A 19766-nucleotide genomic window follows, 5' to 3' on the forward strand; every position below is an offset into this window, starting at 1 on the left:
CAACAGATGCTATGCTGACCAGTTGGATCCTGAATGTCACAGTGGTTAACAGATGCCATGCTGACCAGTTGGATCATGAATCTTGCAGTGGTTAACAGATGCATGCTGACCAGTTTGGATCCTGAAGGTTACAGTGGTTAACAGATGGCATGCTGACTAGTTGGATCCTGGTTTCAGTGGTAAACAGATGACATGCTGACCAGTTGGACACTGAATGTTACAGTGGTTAGATGGCATGCTGACCAGCTGGATCCTGAATGTTACAGTAGTTACCAGATGGCATGCTGACAAGTTGGATCCTGAATGTTACAAATGTTAAAAGATGGGATACTGACCAGTTGGACCATGAACATTACAGTGGTTCACAGATGGCATGCTGACCAGTTGGACCCTGAATGGTACAATGGTTAACAGATGGCATGCTGACCAGTTAGATCCTGAATTTTACAGTGGTTAACAGATGGCATGCCTACCATTTGGACCCTGAATGTTACAGTGGTTAACAGATGGCATGCTGACCAGTTGGATCCTGAATGTTACAGTGGTTAACAGATGGCATGCTGACCAGTTAGATCCTGAATGTTACAGTGGTTAACAGATGGCATGCTGACCAGTTGGATCCTGAATGTTACAGTAGTTATTAGATAGCATGCTGACCAGATGGACCTTGAATGTTACAGTGGTTAACAGATGGCATGCTGACCAGTTGGATCCTGAATGTTACAGTGGTTAACAGATGGCATGCTGACCAGTTGGACCCTGAATGTTACAGTGGTTAACAGATGGCATGCTGACCAGTTGGATCCTGAATGTTACAGTGGTTAACAGATGCTATGCTGACCAGTTGGATCCTGAATGTTACAGTGGTTAACAGATGGCATGCTGACCAGTTGGATCCTGAATGTTACAGTGGTTAACACATGGAATGCTGATGATTTAGATCCTGCATGTTACAGTGGTAAACAGATGGCATGCTGACCAGTTGGATCCAGAATGTTACAGTGGTTAACAGATGGCATGCTGACCAGTTGGACCCTGAATGTTACAGTAGTTATTAGATAGCATGCTGACCAGATGGACCTTGAATGTTGCAGTGGTTAACAGATGGCATGCCGACCAGTTAGATCCTGAATGTTACAGGGGTTAACAGATGGCATTCTGACAGGTTGCATCCTGCATGTTACAGTGGTTAACAGATGTCATGCTGACCAGTTGGATCCTGAATGTTACAGCTGTTACCACATGGCAGGCTGACCAGTTGGACTCAGAATTTTACAGTAGTTAACATATGGCATTCTGACCAGTTGGATCCTAAATGTTACAGTGGTTAAAAGATGGCATGCTGACCAGTTGGATCCTGAATGTTACAGTGGTTAACAGATGGCATGCTGACCAGTTGGATCCTGAATGTTACAGTGGTTAACAGATGGCATGCTGACCAGTTGGATCCTGAATGTTACAGTTGTTAACAGATGGCAAGCTGACCAGTTGGACCCTGAATGTTACAGTGGTTAACAGATGGCATGCTGACTAGTTGGATCCTGAATGTTACAGTGGTTAACAGATGGCATGCTGAACAGTTAGATTCTGAATGTTACAGTGGTTAACAGATGGCATGCTGACCAGTTGGATCCTGAATGTTACAGTAGTTAATGGATGGCATGCTGACCAGTTGGACTATGAATGTTACATTGGTTAACAGATGGCATGCTGACCAGTTAGATTCTGAATGTTACAGTGGTTAACAGATGGCATGCTGATCAGTTGGATCCTGAATGTTACAGTGGTTAACAGATGGCATGCTGACCAATATGATCTCTGAATGTTACAGTGGTTAACACATTGCATGCTGAACAGTTGGATCCTGATTAAAATGGTTAACAGATGATATGATGACCAGTTGGATCCTGAATGTTACAATGGTTAACAGATGGCATGCTGACCAGTTGGATCCTGGTTACAGTGGTTAACAGATGGCATGCTGAACAGTTAGATCTTGAATGTTTCAGTGGTTAACAAATGGCATGCTGACCAGTTGGTTCCTGGTTTCAGTAGTTAAAAAATGGCATGATGACCAGCTGGACCTTGAATGGTGCAATGGTTAACAGATGGCATGCTGACCAGTTAGATTCTGAATGTTACAGTACTTAACAGATGGCATGCTGACCAGTTGGATCCTGAATGTTACAGTAGTTAATAGATGGCATGCTGACCAGTTAGATCCTGAATGTTACAGTGGTTAACAGATGGCAGGCTAACCAGTTGGATCCTGAATGTCACAGCTGTTAAAAGATGTCATGCTGACCAGCTGGATCCTGGTTACAGTAGTTAACAGATGGCATGCTGACCAGTTGGATTCTGAATGTTACAGTGGTCAACAGATGGCATGCTGATCAGTTGGATCATGGCTACGGTAGTTAAAAGATGGCATGCTGACCAGTTGGATCCTGAATGTTACAGTGTTTAACAGATGGCATGCTGACCAGTTGGATCCTGAATGTTACAGTGGTTAACAGATGGCATGCTGACCAGTTGGATCCTGAATGTTACAGTTGTTAACAGATGGCATGCTGACCAGTTGGATCCTGAATGTTACAGTGGTTAACAGATGCTGTGCTGACAAGTTGGATACTGAATGTTATAGTGGTTAACAGATGGCATGCTGACCAGTTGGATCCTGAATGCTAGTGGTTATAAGATGGTATGCTGAACAGTTGGACACTGAATTTTACAGTGGTTAACAGATGGCATGCTGACCAGATGGATCCAGAATTTTACATTGGTTAACAGATGGCATGCTGACCAGTTGGATCCTGAATGTTACAGTTGTTAACAGATGGCATGCTGACCAGTTGGATCCTGAATGTTACAGTGGTTAACAGATGCATGCTGACCAGTTTGGATCCTGAATGTTACAGTGGTTAACAGATGGCATGCTGACCAGTTGGATCCTGAATGTTACAGTGGTTAACAGATGGCATGCTGACCAGTTGGATCCTGAATGTTACAGTGGTCAACAGATGCTATGCTGACCAGTTGGATCCTGAATGTTACAGTGGTTAACAGATGGCATGCTGACCAGTTGGATCCTGAATGTTGCAGTGGTTAACAGATGGCATGCTGAACAGTTAGATCCTGAATGTTACAGTGGTTAACAGATGGCATGCTGACCAGTTGGATCCTGAATGTTACAGTGGTTAACAGATGCTATGCTGACCAGTTGGACCCTGAATGTTACAGTGATTAACAGATGGCATGCTGACTAGTTGGACCCTGAATGTTACAGTGCATAACAGATGTCATGCTGACCATTTGCATCTTGAATGTTACAGTGGTTAACAAATGCTATGCTGACAAGTTGGATACTGAATGTTACAGAGGTTAACAGATGGCATGCTGACCAGTTGGACCCTGAATGTTACAGTGGTTAACAGATGGCATGCTGACCAGTTGGATCCTGAATGTTACAGTTGTTAACAGATGGCATGCTGACCAGTTGGATCCTGAATTTTACAAGGATAACATATGGCATGCTGACCAGTTGGATCCTGAATGTTACAGTGGTTAACAAATGCTATGCTGACAAGTTGGATACTGAATGTTACAGAGGTTAACAGATGGCATGCTGACCAGTTGGATCCTGAATGTTACAGTGGTTAACAGATGGCATGCTGACAAGTTGGATCCTGAATGTTACAGTGGTTAACAGATGGCATGCTGACCAGTTAGATCCTGAATGTTACAGAGGTTAACAGATGGCATGCTGACGAGTTGGATCCTGAATGTTACAGTGGTTAACAGATGGCATGCTGACCAGTGGGATCCTGAATGTTACAGTGGTTAACAGATGGCATGCTGACCAGTTGGATCCTGAATGTTACAGTGGTTAACAGATGGCATGCTGACCAGTTGGATCCTGAATGTTACAGTGGTTAACAGATAGTATGCTGACCAGTTTGATCCCGAATGTTACAGTGATTAACAGATGGCATGCTGACCAGTTGGAACCTGTATTTTACAGTGGTTAACAGATGGCATGCTGACCAGTTGGATCCTGAATGTTACAGTGGTTAACAGATGGCATGCTGACCAGTTGGACCCTGAATGTTACAGTGGTTAACAGATTGCAAGCTGAACAGTTGGACCCTGAATGTTACAGTGGTTAACAGATGGCATGCTGAACAGTTGGATTCTGAATGTTGCAGTGGTTAACAGATGGCATGCTGAACAGTTAGATCCTGAATGTTACAGTGGTTAACAGATGGCATACTGACAAGTTGGATCCTGAATGTTACAGTGGTTAACAGATGGTAAGCTGACCAGTTGGACACTGAATGTTACAGTGGTTAACAGATGGCATGCTGACCAGTTGGATCCTGGTTACAGTGGCTAACAGATGGCATGCTGAATAGTTAGATTCTGAATGTTACAGTGGTTAACAGATGGCATGCTGACCAGTTGGATCCTGAATGTTACAGTAGTTATTAGATAGCATGCTGACCAGTTGGATCCTGAATGTTACAGTGGTTAACAGATGGCATGCTGACCAGTTGCATTCTGAATGTTACAGTGGTTAACAGATGGCATGCTGACCAGTTGGATCATGAATGTTACAGTGGTTAACAGATACCATGCTGACCAGTTGGATCATGAATGTTGCAGTGGTTAACAGATGGCATGCTGACCAGTTGGATCCTGAATGTTACAGTGGTTAACAGATGGCATGCTGACAATTTGGATCCTGAATGTTACAGTGGTTAACAGATGCTATGCTGACCAGTTGGACCCTGAATGTTACAGTGGTTAACAGATGGCATGCTGACCAGTTGGATCCTGAATGTTACAGTGGTCAACAGATGGCATGCTGACAAGTTGGATCCTGAATGTTACAGTGATTAAAAGATGGCATGCTGACCAGTTGGATCCTGAATGTCACAGTGGTTAACAGATGCCATGCTGACCAGTTGGATCATGAATCTTGCAGTGGTTAGATGGTATGCTGATCAGTTAGATTCTTAATGTTTCAGTGGTAAACAGATGGCATGCTGACCAGTTGGATGCTGAATGTTACAGTGGTAAACAGATGGCATGCTGACCAGTTGGACCCTGAAAGTTACAGTGGTTAACAGGTGGCATGCTGACCAGTTTGATCCTGATTGTAATAGTGGTCAACAGGTGGCATGCTGACCAGTTGGATCCTGGTTACAATAGTTAACAGATACTATGCTGACCAGTTGGATCCTAAATGTTACAGTGGTTAGATGGTATGCTGACCAGCTGGATCCTGAATGTTACAGTGGTCAACAGATGATATACTGACCAGTTGGACCCTGAATGTTACAGTGGTTAACAGATGGCATGCTGACTAGTTGGACCCTGAATGTTACAGTGGTTAACAGATGGCATGCTGACCAGTTGGATCCTGAATGTTACAGTGATTAACAGATGTCATGCTGACCAGTTGGACCCTGTATTTTACAGTGGTTAACAGATGGCATGCTGACTAGATGATCTCTGAATGTTACAGTGGTTAACACATGGCATGATGACCCATTGAATCCTGAATGCTAGTGGTTAACAGATGGCGTGCTGACCAGTTGGATCCTGAATGCTACAGTTGTTAACAGATGGCATGCTGACCAGTTGTATCCAGAATGATACAGTGGTAAACAGACGATATGTCTACCAGTTGGATCCTGAATGTTACAGTAGTTAACAGATGGCATGCTGACCAGTTGGACCCTGAATGTTACAGTGGTTAACAGATGGCATGCTGACCAGTTGGACCCTGAATGGTACAGTGGTTAACAGATGGCATGCTGACCAGTTGGATCCTGAATGTTACAGTGGTTAACAGATGGCATGCTATGCTGACCAGTTGGATCCTGGTTACAATAGTTAACAGATACTATGCTGACCAGTTGGATCCTAAATGTTACAGTGGTTAGATGGCATGCTGACCAGTTAGATCCTGAATGTTACAGTTGTTAACAGATGGCATGCTGACCAGTTGGATCCTGAATGTTACAGTGGTTAACAGATGGCATGCTGACCAGTTGGATCCTGAATGTTACAGTGGTTAACAGATGGCATGCTGACCAGTTGGACCCTGAATGTTACAGTGGTTAACAGATGGCATGCTGACCAGTTGGATCCTGAATGTTACAGTGGTTAACAGATGGCCTGCTGAACAGTTAGATCCTGAATGTTACAGTGGTTAACAGATGGCATGCTGACCAGTTGGATCCTGAATGCTACAGTGGTTAACAGATGCTATGCTGACAAGTTGGATACTGAATGTTACAGTGGTTAACAGATGGCATGCTGACCAGTTGGATCCTGAATGCTACAGTTGTTAACAGATGGCATGCTGACCAGTTGTATCCAGAATGATACAGTGGTAAACAGACGGTATGTGGACCAGTTGGATCCTGAATGTTACAAATGTTAACAGATGGCATGCTGACCAGTTGGATCCTGAATGTTACAGTGGTTAACAGATGGCATGCTGACCAGTTGGACCCTGAATGTTACAGTGGTTAACAGATGGCATGCTGACCAGCTGGATCCTGAATGTTACAGTGGTTAACAGATGGCATGCTGACCAGTTGGATCCTGAATGCTACAGTGGTTATAAGATGGTATGCTGACCAGTTGGACCCTGAATGTTACAGTAGTTAACAGATGGCATGCTGACTATTTGGATCCTGCTTACAGTGGTTAACAGATGGCATGCTGACTAGTTGGACCCTGAATGTTAGAGTGGTTAACAGATGCTATGCTGACCAGTTGGATCCTGAATGTTACAATGGTTAACAGATGGCATGCTGACCATTTGGATCCTGAATGTTACAGTGGTTAACAGATGGCATGCTGACCAGTTGGATCCTGAATGTTACAGTGGTTAACAGATGGCATGCTGACCAGATTGATCTTGAATGTTACAGTGGTTAACAGATGGCATGCTGACCAGTTGGATCCTGAATGTTACAGTGGTTAACAGATGGCATGCTGACCAGTTGGATCCTGAATGTTACAGTGGTTAACAGATGCTATGCTGACCAGTTGGATCCTGAATGTTACAATGGTTAACAGATGGCATGCTGACCATTTGGATCCTGAATGTTACAGTGGATAACAGAAGGCATGCTGACCAGTTGGATCTTGAGTGTTACAGTGGTCAACGGATGCTATGCTGACCAGATAGATCCTTAATGTTACAGTGGTCAACGGATGCTATGCTGACCAGATAGATCCTTAATGTTACAGTGATTAACAGATAGCATGCTGACCAGTTGGATCCTGAATGTTACAGTGATTAACAGATAGCATGCTGACCAGTTGGATCCTGAATGTTACAGTGGTTAACAGATGGCATGCTGACCAGTTGGATCCTGAATGTTACAGTAGTTACCAGATGGCATGCTGACCAGTTGGATCCTGAATGTTACAGTGGTTAACAGATGGCATGCTGACCAGTTGGACCCTGAATGTTACAGTGGTTAACAGATGGCATGCTGACCAGTTGGATCCTGAATGTTACAGTGGTTAACAGATGGCATGCTGACTAGATGATCTCTGAATGTTACAGTGGTTAACACATTGAGTGCTGACCAGATGGATTCTGGTTACAGCAGTTAACAGATGGTAGGCTGACCAGTTGGATCCTGAATGTTACAGTGGTTAAAAGATGCTATGCTGACCAGTTGGATCCTGAATGTTACAGTTGTTAATAGATGCTATGGTGACCAGTTGGATCCTGAATGTTACAGTGGTTAACAGATGGCATGCTGACCAGTTGGACCCTGAGTGCTACAGTGGTTAACAGATGGCATGCTGACCAGTTGGATCCTGAATGTTACAGTGGTCAACAGATGGCATGCTTGCCAGTTGGATGCTGAATGTTACTGTGGTTAACAAATGGCATGCTGACCAGTTGGATCCTGCATGTTACAGTGGTAAACAGATGGCATGCTTACCAGTTGGATCCAGAAAGTTACAGTGGTTAACAGATGGCATGCTGACCAGTTGGACCGTGAACGTTATAGTTGTTAACAGATGGCATGCTGGCTAGTTGGATCCTGAATGTTACAGTGGTTAACAGATGGCATGCTGACCAGTTGGATCCTGAATGTTACAGTGGTTAACAGATGGCATGCTGACCAGTTGGATCCTGAATGTTACAGTGGTTAACAGATGGCATGCTGACCAGTTGGACCCTGAATGTTATAGTGGTTAACAAATGGCATGCTGATCAGTTGGATCCTGAATGCTAGTGGTTATAAGATGGTATGCTGAACAGTTGGATCCTGAATGTTACAATGGTTAACAGATGGTATGCTGACCAGTTATATCCTGAATCTTACAGTGGTCAACAGATGGCATGCTGACCAGTTGGACCCTGAATGCCACAGTGGTTAACACATGGACTGCTGATGAGTTAGATCCTGCATGTTACAGTGGTAAACAGATGACATGCTGACCAGTTGGATCCAGAATGTTACAATGGTTAACAGATGGCATGCTGACCAGTTGGACCCTGAATGTTACAGAGGTTAACAGATGCTATGCTGACCAGTTGGATCCTGAATGTTACAGTGGTTAACAGATGGCATGCTGATGAGTTGGATCCTGAATGTTACAATGGTTAACAGATGGCATGCTGTGCATTTGGACCCTGAAAGTTGCAATTGTTAACAAATGGCATGCTGACCAGATGGACCGTGAATGTTACAGTGGTTAACAGATGGCATGCTGACTAGTTGGATCCTGAATATTACAGTGGTTAACAGATGGCATGCTGACAAGTTGGATCCTGAATGCTACTGGTTATAAGATGGTATGCTGACCAGTTGGAACCTGAATGTTACAGTGGTTAGATGGTATGCTGACCAGTTAGACCCTGAATTTTACAAGATTAACATATGGCATGCTGACCAGTTGGATCCTGAATGTTACAGTGGTTAACAGATGGCATGCTGACCAGTTGGACCCTGAATGTTACAGTGGTTAACAGATGGCATGCTGACCAGTTGGATCCTGAATGTTACAGTTGTTAACAGATGGCATGCTGACCAGTTGGATCCTGAATGTTACAGTGGTTAACAAATGCTATGCTGACAAGTTGGATACTGAATGTTACAGAGGTTAACAGATGGCATGCTGATCAGATGGATCCGGAATTTTACAGTGGTTAACAGATGGCATGCTGACCAGTTGGATCCTGAACGTTACAGTTGTTAACAGATGGCTTGCTGACCAGTTAGATCCTGAATGCTACAGTTGTTAAGAGATGGCTTGCTCACCAGTTGGATCCCGAATGATACAGTGGTTAACAGATGGCATGCTGACCAGTTGGACCCTGAATGTTATAGTGGTTAACAAATGGCATGCTGACCAGTTGGATCCTGAATGTTACAGTTGTTAACAGATGGCATGCTGACCAGTTGGATCATGAATGTTACAGTGGTTAACAGATGGCATGCTGACCAGTTGGATCCTGAATGTTACAGTGGTTAACAGATGGCATGCTGACCAGTTGGATCCTGAATGTTACAGTAGTTAATAGATGGCATGCTGACCAGTTGGACCATGAATGTTACAGTGGTTAACAGATGGCATGCTGATGGGTTAGATCCTGCATGTTACAATGGTTAACAGATGGCATGCTGACCAGTTGGATCCTGAATGTTACAGTGGTTAACAGATGGCATGCTGACCAGTTGGATCCTGAATGTTACAGTGGATAACAGATGGTATAATGACCAGTTGTATCCTGAAAGTTGCAATGGTTAACAAATGGCATGCTGACCAGTTGGACCGTGAATGTTACAGTGGTTAACAGATGGCATGCTGACTAGTTGGATCCTGAATATTACAGTGGTTAACATATGCTATGCTGACAGTTAGATCCTGCATGTTACAATGGTTAACAGATGGCATGCTGACCAGTTGGATCCTGAATGTTACAATGGTTAACAGATGGCATGCTGACCAGTTGGATCCTGAATGTTACAGTGGTTAACAGATGGCATGCTGACCAGCTGGATCCTGAATGTTACAGTGGTTAACAGATGGCATGCTGACCAGTTGGACCCTGAATGTTACAGTGGTTAACAGATGGTATGCTGACCAGCTGGATCCTGAATGTTACAGTGGTTAACAGATGGCATGCTGACCAGTTGGATCCTGAATGTTACAGTGGTTAACAGATGGCATGCTGACAACCTGGACCCTGAATGTTACAGTGGTTAACAGATGGCATGCTGACCAGTTGGATTCTGCATGTTACAGTGGTAAACAGATGGCATGCTGACCAGTTGGATCCTGAATGTTACAGTGGTTAACAGATAGTATGCTGACCAGTTTGATCCCGAATGTTACAGTGATTAACAGATGGCATGCTGACCAGTTGGACCCTGTATTTTACAGTGGTTAACAGATGGCATGCTGACCAGATGGTCTCTGAATGTTACAGTGGTTAACACATTGCATGCTGACCAGTTGGATTCTGGTTACAGTGGTTAACACATGGCCTGCTGAACAGTTAGATCCTGAATGTTACAGTGGTTAACAGATGGTGTGCTGACCAGTTGGATCCTGAATGCTACAGTTGTTAACAGATGGCATGCTGACCAGTTGGATCCAGAATGATACAGTGGTAAACAGACGGTATGTGGACCAGTTGGATCCTGAATGTTACAGTGATTAACAGATGGCATGCTGACTATTTGGACCTTGAATGTTACACTGGTTAACAGATGGCATGCTGACCATTTGGATCCTGAATGTTACAGTGGTTAACAGATGGCATGCTGACAAGTTGGACCCTGAATGTTACAGTGGTTAACAGATGGCATGCTGACCAGTTGGATCCTGAGTGTTACAGTGGTTAACAGATGGCATGCTGACCAGTTGGATCCTGAATGTTACAGTGGTTAACAGATGGCATGCTGACCAGTTGGATCCTGAATGTTACAGTTGTTAACAGATGGCATGCTGACCAGTTGGATCCTGAATGTTACAGTGGTTAACAGATGGCATGCTGACCAGTTGGATCCTGAATGTTACAGTGGTCAACAGATGCTATGCTGACCAGATGGATCCTGAATGTTACAGTGATTAACAGATGGCATGCTGACCAGTTGGATCCTGAATTTTGCAGTGGTTAACAGATGCTATGCTGACAAGATGGATCCTGAATGTTACAGTGATTAACAGATGGCATGCTGACCAGTTGGATCCTGAATGTTTCAGTGGTAAACAGATGGCATGCTGACCAGTTGGATCCTGAATGTTACAGTGGTTTAACAGATGCTATGCTGACCAGTTGGATCCTGAATGTTACAGTGGTTAAAAGATGGCATGCTGACCAGTTAGATCCTGAATGTTACAGTGGTTAACAGATGGCATGCTGACCAGTTGGATCCTGAATGTTACAGTTGTTAACAGATGGCATGCTGACCAGTTGTATCCAGAATGATACAGTGGTTAACAGATGGCATGCTGACCAGTTGGACCCTGAATGTTACAGTGGTTAACAGATGGCATGCTGACCAGTTAGATCCTGAATGTTACAGTGGTTAACAGATGCTATGCTGACCAGTTGGATCCTGAATGTTACAGTGGTTAACAGATGGCATGCTGACCAGTTGGATCCTGAATGTTACAGTGGTTAACAGATGGTATGCTGACCAGTTGGATCCTGAATGTTACAGTGGTTAACAGATGGCATGCTGACCAGTTGGATCCTGAATGTTACAGTGGTTAACAGATGCTATGCTGACCAGTTGGATCCTGAATGTTACAGTGGTTAACAGATGGCATGCTGACCAGTTGGACCCTGAATGTTACAGTGGTTAACAGATGGCATGCTGACCAGTTGGATCCTGAATGTTACAGAGGTTAACAGATGGCATGCTGACCAATTGGATCCTGAATGATACAGTGGTTAACAGATGGCATGCTGACCAGTTGGACCCTGAATGTTACAGTGGTTAACAGATGGCATGCTGACTAGTTGGATCCTGAATGATACACTGGTAAACAAATGGTATGCTAACCAGTTGGATCCTGAATGTTACAGAGGTTAGCAGATGGTGTGCTGACCAGTTGGATCCAGAATTTTACAGTGGTTAACAGATGGCATGCTGACCAGTTGGATCCTGAATGTTACAGTGGTTAACAGATGCTATGCTGACCAGCTGGATCCTGAATGTTACAGTGGTCAACAGATGATATACTGACCAGTTGGATCCTGAATGTTACAGTAGTTACCAGATGGCATGCTGACAAGTTGGACCCCAAATGTTACAGTGGTTAACAGATGGCATGCTGACCAGTTGGATCCTGAATGTTACAGTGGTTAACAGATGCTATGCTGACCAGTTGGATCCTGAATGTTACAGTGGTTAACAGATGGCATGCTGACCAGTTGGATCCTGAATGTTGCAGTGGTCAACAGATGCTATGCTCACTAGATGGATCCTGAATGTTACAGTGATTAAAAGATGGCATGCTGACCAGTTGGATCCTGAATGTTACAGTGGTTAACAGATGGCATGCTGACTAGTTGGATCCTGAATGTTACAGTGGTTAACAGATGGCATGCTGACCATTTGGATCCTGAATGTTACAGTGATTAACAGATGGCATGCTGACCAGTTGGACCCTGAATGTTACAGTGGTTAACAGATGGCATGCTGTCCAGTTGGATCCTGACTGTTCCAGTGGTTAACAGATGCATGCTGACCAGTTGGATTCTGGGTACAGTGGTTAACAATGGCCTGCTGCACTGTTAGATCCTGAAAGTTACAGTGGTTAACAGATGGCTTGCTGACCAGTTAGATCCTGAATGATACAGTGGTAAACAGACGGTATGTAGACCAGTGATATCCTGGATGTTACAAAGGTTAACAGATGTCATGCTGAGAAGTTGGATTCTGAATGTTGCAGTGGTTAACAGATGGCTTGCTGACCAGTTGGACCCTGAATGTTACAGTGGTTAACAGATGGCATGCTGACCAGTTGTATCCTGAATGTTACAGTGGTTAACAGATGGCATGCTGACCAGTTGGATCATGAACGTTGCAGTTGTTCACAGATGGCATGCTGACCAGTTGGACCCTGAATGGTACAGTGGTTAACAGATGGCATGCTGACCAGTTGGATCCTGAATGTTACAGTGGTCAACAGATGCTATGCTGACCAGTTGGATCCTGAATGTTACAGTGGTTAACAGATGGCATGCTGACCAGTTGGATCCTGAATGTTGCAGTGGTTAACAGATGGCATGCTGACCAGTTAGATCCTGAATTTTACAGTGGTTAACAGATGGCATGCTGACCAGTTGGATCCTGAATATTACAGTGGTTAACAGATGGCATGCTGACCAGTTGGATCCTGAATGTTACAGTGGTTAACAGATGGCATGCTGACCAGTTGGATCCTGAATGTTACAGTGGTCAACAGATGCTATGCTGACCAGTTGGATCCTGAATGTTACAGTGATTAACAGATGGCATGCTGACCAGTTGGATCCTGAATGTTACAGTGGTTAACAGATGGCATGCTGACCAGTTGGATCCTGAATGTTACAGTGGTTAACAGATGCTATGCTGACCAGTTGGATCCTGAATGTTACAGTGGTTAACAGATGGCATGCTGACCAGCTGGATCCTGAATGTTACAGTAGTTACCAGATGGCATGCTGACAAGTTGGATCCTGAATGTTACAGTAGTTAACAGATGGCATGCTGACCAGTTGGACCCTGAATGTTACAGTGGTTAACAGATGGCATGCTGACCAGTTGGATCCTGAACATTACAGTGGTTAACAGATGGCATGCTGACCAGTTGGACCCTGAATGTTACAGTGGTTAACAGATGGCATGCTGACCAGTTGGATCCTGAATGTTACAGTGGTCAACAGATGCTATGCTGACCAGTTGGATCCTGAATGTTACAGTGGTTAACAGATGGCATGCTGGCCGGTTGGGTCCTGGATGTTCCATTAATCAGATGGCATGCTGATCAGTTGGTTCCTGAATGTTACATTAGTTACTAGAAGGCATGCTGACAAATTGGACACTGAATGTTACAGTAGTTAACAGATAGCATGCTGACCAGTTGGATCCTGGTTACAGTGGTTAACAGATGCTATGCTGACCAGTTGGACCCTGAATGTTACAGTGGTTAGATGGCATGCTGACCAGCTGGATCCTGAATGTTACAGTGGTCAACAGATGATATACTGACCAGTTGGATCCTGAATGTTACAGTAGTTACCAGATGGCATGCTGACAAGTTGGATCCCAAATGTTACAGTGGTTAACAGATGGCATGCTGACCAGTTGGATCCTGAGTGTTACAATGATTAACAGATGGCATGCTGACCAGTTGGATCCTGAATGTTACAGTGGTTAACAGATGCTATGCTGACCAGTTGGATCCTGGTTACAATAGTTAACAGATACTATGCTGACCAGTTGGACACTGAATGTTACAGTGGTTAGATGGCATGCTGACCAGCTGGATCCTGAATGTTACAGTAGTTACCAGATGGCATGCTGACCAGTTGGATCCTGAATGTTACAGTGGTTAACAGATGGCATGCTGACCAGTTGGATCCTGAATGTTACAGTGGTTAACAGATGGCATGCTGACTAGTTGGATCCTGAGTGTTACAGTGGTTAACAGATGGCATGCTGACTAGTTGGATCCTGAATGTTACAGTGGTTAACAGATGGCATGCTGACCAGTTGTATCCTGAATGTTGCAGTGGATAACAGATGCTATGCTGACCAGATGGATCCTGAATGTTATACTGGTTAACAGATGGTGTGCTGACCAGTTGGATCCTGAATGTTACAGTGGTTAACAGATGGCATGCTGACCAGTTGGATCCTGAATGTTACAGTTGTTAACAGATGGCATGCTGACCAGTTGGATCCTGAATGTTACAGTGGTTAACAAATGGCATGCTGACCAGTTAGATCCTGAATGTTACAGTAGTTAACAGATGGCATGCTGACCAGTTGGATCCTGAATGTTACAGTGGTTAACAGATGGCATGCTGACCAGTTGGACCCTGAATGTTACAGTGGTTAACAGATGGCATGCTGACCAGTTGGATCCTGAATGTTACAGTGGTTAACAGATGGTATGCTGACCAGTTGGATCCTGAATGTTACAGTGGTTAACAGATGGCATTCTGACCAGTTGGATCCTGAATGTTACAGTGGTTAACAGATGCTGTGCTGACAAGTTGGATACTGAATGTTACAGTGGTTAACAGATGGCATGCTGACCAGTTGGATCCTGAATGTTACAGTAGTTAACAGATGGCATGCTGACCAGTTGGATCCTGAATGTTACAGAGGTTAGCAGATGGCATGCTGACCAGTTGGACCCTGAATGTTACAGTGGTTAACAGATGGCATGCTGACCAGTTGGACCCTGAATGTTACAGTGGTTAACAGATGGCATGCTGACCAGTTGGATCCTGAATGTTACAGTGGTTAACAGATGGCATGCTGACCAGTTTGATCCTGAACGTTACAGTGGTTAACATTTGGCATGCTGACCAGTTGGATCCTGAATATTACAGTTGTTAACAGATGGCATGCTAACCAGGTGGATCCTGAATGTTACAGTGGGTAATAAATGGCATGCTGACCAGCTGGATCCTGAATGTTACAGCACTTAACAGATGGTATACTGACCAGTTGGACGCTGAATGTTACAGTGGGTAATAAATGGCATGCTGACCAGCTGGATCCTGAATGTTACAGTGGTTAACAGATGGTATACTGACCAGTTGGATCATGAATGTTACAGTGGTTAACAGATGGTATGCTGATCAGCTGGGTCCTGGTTACAGTGGTTAACTTATGGCATGCTGACCAGTTGGATCCTTAGTGCTACAGTGGTTAACAGATGGCATGCTGACCAGTTGGAACCTGAATGTTAGAGTTAACAGATGGAATGCTGACCAGCTGGACCCTGGTTGAAGTAAACAGATGGCATGGCGACCAGTTGGATCCTGATTGTTACAGTAGTTAACAGATGGTATGCTGACCAGTTGGATCCTGAATGTTACAGTGGTTAACAGATGGCATGCTGACCAGTTGGATCCTGAATGTTACAGTGGTTAACAGATGGCATGCTGACCAGTTGGATCCTGAATGTTACAGTGGTAAACAGATGGCATGCTCACCAGTTGGATCCTGAATGTTACAGTGGTTAACAGATGGCATGCTGACCAGTTGGATCCTGAATGTTACAGTGGTTAACAGATGGCATGCTGACCAGTTGGACCCTGAATGTTACAGTGGTTAACAGATGGCATGCTGACCAGTTGGATCCTGAATGTTACAGTGGTCAACAGATGCTATGCTGACCAGTTGGATCCTGAATGTTACAGTGGTTAACAGATGGCATGCTGACCAGTTGGATCCTGAATGTTACAGTGGTTAACAGATGGTAGGCTGACCAGTTGGATCCTGAATGTTACAGTGGTTAACAGATGCTATGCTGACCAGTTGGATCCTGAATGTTACAGTTGTTAACAGATGCTATGGTGACCAGTTGGACTCTGAATGTTACAGTGGTTAACAGATGGTATGCTGACCAGTTGGATCCTGAATGTTACAGTGGTTAACAGATGCTATGCTGACCAGTTGGATCCTGAATGTTACAGTGGTTAACAGATGCTATGCTGACCAGTTGGATCCTGAATGTTACAGTGGTTAACAGATGGCATGCTGACCAGTTGGACCCTGAATGTTACAGTGGTTAACAGATGCTATGCTGACCAGTTGGATCCTGAATGTTACAGTGGTTAACAGATGGCATGCTGACCAGTTGGATCCTGAATGTTACAGTAGTTAACAGATGGCATGCTGACCAGTTAGATCCTGAATGTTACAGTGGTTAAAAGATGGCATGCTGACCAGTTGGATCCTGAATGTTACAGTGGTTAACAGATGGCATGCTGACCAGTTGGATCCTGAATGTTACAGTGGTTAACAGATGGCATGCTGACCAGTTGGACCCTGAATGTTACAGTGGTTAACAGATGGCATGCTGACCAGTTGGATCCTGAATGTTACAGTGGTTAACAGATGCTATGCTGACCAGTTGGATCCTGAATGTTACAGTGGTTAACAGATGGCATGCTGATCAGTTGGATCCTGAATGTTACCATGGTTAACAGATGGCATGCTGACCAGTTGGATCCTGAATGTTACAGTGGTTAACAGATGGCATGCTGACCAGTTGGATCCTGAATGTTACAGTTGTTAACAGATGGCATGCTGACCAGTTGTACCCTGAATGTTACAGTGGTTAACAGATGCTATGCTGACCAGATGGATCCTGAATGTTACAGTGATTAACAGATGGCATGCTGACCAATTAGATCCTGAATTTTGCAGTGGTTAGATGCTATGCTGACCAGTTGGATCCTGAATGTTACAGTGGTTAACAGATGGTATGCTGACCAGTTGGATCCTGAATGTTACAGTGGTTAACAGATGGCATGCTGACCAGTTGGATCCTGAATGTTACAGTGGTTAACAGATGGCATGCTGACCAGTTGGATCCTGAATGTTACAGTGGTTAACAGATGGCATGCTGACCAGTTGGATCCTGAATGTTACAGTGGTTAACAGATGGCATGCTGACCAGTTGGATCCTGAATGTTACAGTGGTTAACAGATGGCATGCTGACCAGTTGGACCCTGAATGTTACAGTGGTTAACAGATGGTATGCTGACCAGTTGGATCCTGAATGTTACAGTGGTTAACAGATGGTATGCTGACCAGTTGGATCCTGAATGTTACAGTGGTTAACAGATGGCATGCTGACCAGTTGGATCCTGAATGTTACAGTGGTTAACAGATGCTATGCTGACCAGTTGGATCCTGAATGTTACAGTGGTTAACAGATGGTATGCTGACCAGTTGGATCCTGAATGTTACAGTGGTTAACAGATGGCATGCTGACCAGTTGGACCCTGAATGTTACAGTGGTTAACAGATGGCATGCTGACCAGTTGGATCCTGAATGCTACAGTGGTTAACAGATGGCATGCTGACCAGTTGGACCCTGAATGTTACAGTAGTTAACAGATGGCATGCTGACCAGTTAGATCCTGAATGTTACAGTGGTTAAAAGATGGCATACTGACAACTTGGCCTGAATGTTACAGTGGTTAACAGATGGCATGCTGACCAGTTGGATCCTGAATGTTACAGTGGTTAACAGATGGTATGCTGACCAGTTGGATCCTGAATGTTACAGTGGTTAACAGATGGCATGCTGACCAGTTGGATCCTGAATGTTACAGTGGTTAACAGATGGCATGCTGACCAGTTGGACCCTGAATGTTACAGTGGTTAACAGATGGCATGCTGACCAGTTGGATCCTGAATGTTACAGTGGTTAACAGATGGCATGCTGACCAGTTGGATCCTGAATGTTACAGTGGTTAACAGATGGCATGCTGACCAGTTGGATCCTGAATGTTACAATGGTTCACAGATGGCATGCTGACCAGTTGGATCCTGAATGTTACAGTGGTTAACAGATGGCATGCTGACCAGTTAGATCCTGAATTTTACAGTGGTTAACAGATGGCATGCCTACCATTTGGACCCTGAATGTTACAGTGGTTAACAGATGGCATGCTGACCAGTTGGATCCTGAATGTTACAGTCGTTAACAGATGGCATGTTGACCAGTTAGATCCTGAAAGTTACAGAGGTTAACAGATGGCATGCTAACCAGTTGGATACTGGCTGCAGTAGTTAACAGATGGTATGCTGACCAGTTGGATCCTGAATGCTACAGTAGTTAGATGGCATTGTGACAAGTTAGATCCTGAATGTTACAGTGGTTAACAGAAGGTATACTGATTAGTTGGCTCATGAATTTTGCAGTTGTTAACAGATGGCATGCTGACCAGTTAGATCCTGAATAATACAGTGGTTAACAGATGGCATGTTGACCAGTTAGATCCTGAATGTTACAGTGGTTAACAGAAGGTATGCTGACCAGTTGGATCCTGAATGCTAAAGTGGTTAACAGATGCTATGCTGACCAGTTGGATCCTTAATGTTACACTGGTTAACAGGTGGCATGCTGACCAGTTAGATCCTGAATGTTACAGTGGTTAACAGATGGCATGTTGACCAGTTAGATCCTGAATGTTACACTGGTTAACAGATGCTATGCTGACCAGTTGAATCCTTAAGTTTACAGTGGTTTATAGATGCTATGCTGACCACTTGGATCCTTAATGTACAGTGGTGAACAGATGGCATGCTGACCAGTTGGACCCTGAATGTTCCAGTGGTTAACACATGCTATGCTGACCAGTTGGATCCTTAATGTTACACTGGTTAACAGATGCTATGCTGACCAGTTGGGTCCTTAATGTTACAGTGGTTAACAGATTACATGCTGACCAGTTGGACCCTGAATGTTACAGTGGTTAACACATGCTATGCTGAAAAGTTGGACCCCAATTGTTACAGTAGTTAACAGATGGCATGCTGACTAGTTGGATCCTGGCAACAGTATGTAACAGATGGCATGCTGACCAGTTGGATCCTGAATGTTACAGTAGTTAACAGATGGTATGCTGACCAGTTGGATCATGAATAATACAGTGGTTAACAGATGGCATGCTGATGAGTTTGACTCTGTATGTAACAGTGGTTAACAGATGTCATGCTGACCAGTTGGACTCTGAATGTTACAG

This window comes from Protopterus annectens, chromosome 15.part0, assembly GCF_019279795.1.
Source record: "Protopterus annectens isolate FY-2018-M chromosome 15.part0, PAN1.0, whole genome shotgun sequence".
Classification (NCBI taxonomy): domain Eukaryota; kingdom Metazoa; phylum Chordata; order Ceratodontiformes; family Protopteridae; genus Protopterus; species Protopterus annectens.